This window comes from Notothenia coriiceps, unplaced genomic scaffold, assembly GCF_000735185.1.
Source record: "Notothenia coriiceps isolate Sejong01 unplaced genomic scaffold, NC01 NC01_scaffold00000181, whole genome shotgun sequence".
Lineage (NCBI taxonomy): Eukaryota > Metazoa > Chordata > Actinopteri > Perciformes > Nototheniidae > Notothenia > Notothenia coriiceps.
Genome location: NW_011332882.1, coordinates 1 through 2,408, shown reverse-complemented (window position 1 = coordinate 2,408; position 2,408 = coordinate 1). Strand labels below are relative to the sequence as shown.

Here is a 2,408-nt window from a genome sequence, read left to right as displayed (position 1 = left end):
ATATTATTTGATTGGCTGGCGCTTCCGTCGAAGCTTCAAAAGTTGAACTTTCGAAGTGAGCAATGGAGGCAAAGCGAAACAACGGAACCACAATGCAGTTCGGCAAAGCGTGACGTCACCCCATTCAAAGTGAATGGGAAGCGTCTCCGTTGAAGCACGCGACGGAACCGTGTGGACGTGCCGTAACTGTTAAAGCTGCACAAATAAGTGGATTTATTTAATCCTCTGACGGTTTCAATCAAGTTTACTTTAAACAATCAGTATGAATGATTCTGTAGATGTAAACAAACTAAACATATCTTTATCATGCTGCATTTTTTTTACTTTTTTAAAATATTGCAGCAAACCACTTTCTTTGTCAGACATTTTTCTAGGAAATCAGAAATTCAAAATGGAATCTGAGCTTTGATGTAAAAGGACCAACAAGAATTTTCTTTTTTTCAATATATTTTGCTCTTGATTTTGGAATAAAACTATCAAAAAGCACTTTTTCTTCCAGGTAGATTTTCAGATGTGCGTTTTTAGTTTTCTTTAATAAAAAATATTTTGAAAAGAAGTGAGGCTTCACCTGAATTCGTTCACTTTGGACAGCTCAAAAAAGCCAAGTTCCCCTGTCATCAATGATAGATACACTTACAGTATTTCAAAAATACATCAGGTATGTTTTTTATATTGAATATATATTTTAAAGCTAAACTACAATAACTTGTGTCACCTTGTGAATGAGCTCCTTCAGATTTATAGCAACAAACACTTCGTCTGATTCGTCTTTTAAACTCATTTCCTGTTCAATTTCTTTTTTAAATCGCAATAAACTTTAAAAAAGCCATCAGGGAAAAATCGTACCAAATGTCCCGCACGTTTTGCATTCGATCCAAAGGTTGAATGTATTTTAAGTTTAGCCCTTTTTCTTGACACTTCTTTCAAGTTTCTACATTCAAAACGTTTTCATTATCAGTCAGAGCTTCAGCGTGTTTGCTGTGAAATGTTTTCCGGAGCTCACGGTCACTTTAAGCGAACATGCAGACGGTGAAATGTTAAATATGTTTCTACACCTTTCTACCAGTTTCACATCGCAGAGGAACGGACGCTGCTTTACTCGTTTCTTGATGTGATGTCCTGAAAAACAGAATTCAATTAGAAGTCGTTGTTATTTCCACGCGGACAGTCGACATAATTAAAGAAAATATATTTAATTTCAGACTCACCTCTGTCTTCGCCCTCCTCCACTCGCCCAGCGGACCCGATTTTGTCAAGACTGAAACAATATTTTAACACATAGTTTGTAACGTGAAAATACTCTGATACAGATACCATATTATTTAAAGGTCACCTATTATGCTTTATACACTTGTTCATGTCCTTTATACATCAACATGTGTCCGCTCTTCTACCATTAGCCAATCAGCAACCAAGGTAACCCCCCCCCCCCCCCTTATCACCTGAATCTCCTCTAGAGCACCATTGAGTTCTTTTTAACCAAATATCTCTCAGAGGGGCGTGGGGAGGGGCTCCTTATTCTCATCTAAAGCAGGGGTGTCAAACTCAAATACACAGTGGACCTAAAATGGGTGCTAGTGGAGGGCCGGACTGGTTCAATGTTTATTGCAGAACTTATTGTCCCTAAAATGAAGTCCGAGTTTGAAATATATCTCAAATAATGTATGCACTGCCATTTCCCCACATAAACACAACAGTCTGCAATGAAACGGTCGTCTCCTGTGTGCTCCACTTCCTACTTGGTGCACCGGTAATTTTCATGACCCTTTAGGGCAGGGGTGTCAAACTCAAATACACAGTGGGCCAAAATTTTAAAAACGGTACTACTCGAGGGCCGGACTGGTTAAATTTTTCTTGCAGAACTTATTGAAATTAACTTATTGCACATATTAAACCTGGAACTAGCAAAGCTTAAATGATTGTCTATAAAAACAACATGAAACATTAAATAATCAGTTCATTCATTTCTTATGGCTCTATCTGCAGCTTTTCCAGAGTCATTTCTTATGATTACATTTTCCCACAGGCCAACAACAGCTTCAACAAAACTATTTCCCTCAAAGAGAAACCAAACATGCCCTGTTGTCTCAAGAACAAAAGTGTAGAAGGAAACATCCATTAAACTCAGTGTGCTGCTCTGTGATGCTAGCTCAGATACTTGGCATCTCATCTTGGGGGCAAGGTCATCAATGTTTGGGCTCAGGCTCTGAGCTGAGGAGACCCTCAGGATGGAGTGAAGGTGTGCGTGCAATATACCGGAGGGCCACATCTAATAGTAATTAGAAATTATCCTGCGGGCCGAAATTAAATCCACCAAGGGCCTGATTTGGCCCCCGGGCCTTGAGTTTGACACATGTGACATACACGCACCGAATGAGAACATAATCAGAACTAGAGGGAAGTAAATA

General features: G+C 39.1%; 1 long non-coding RNA gene across 1 annotated transcript; it reads right to left on the bottom strand.

Moving 5' to 3' along the window:
- Window positions 1–533: 533 nt before the first annotated feature.
- On the bottom strand, window positions 534–1,401 carry LOC104947150 (uncharacterized). Its single transcript, XR_798532.1, has 2 exons — window positions 1,209–1,401; window positions 534–1,119 (listed from the first exon to the last, which is right to left on the bottom strand). It is a non-coding gene; the product is annotated as an uncharacterized lncRNA (long non-coding RNA).
- Between the last annotated feature and the right edge of the window lie 1,007 nt (window positions 1,402–2,408).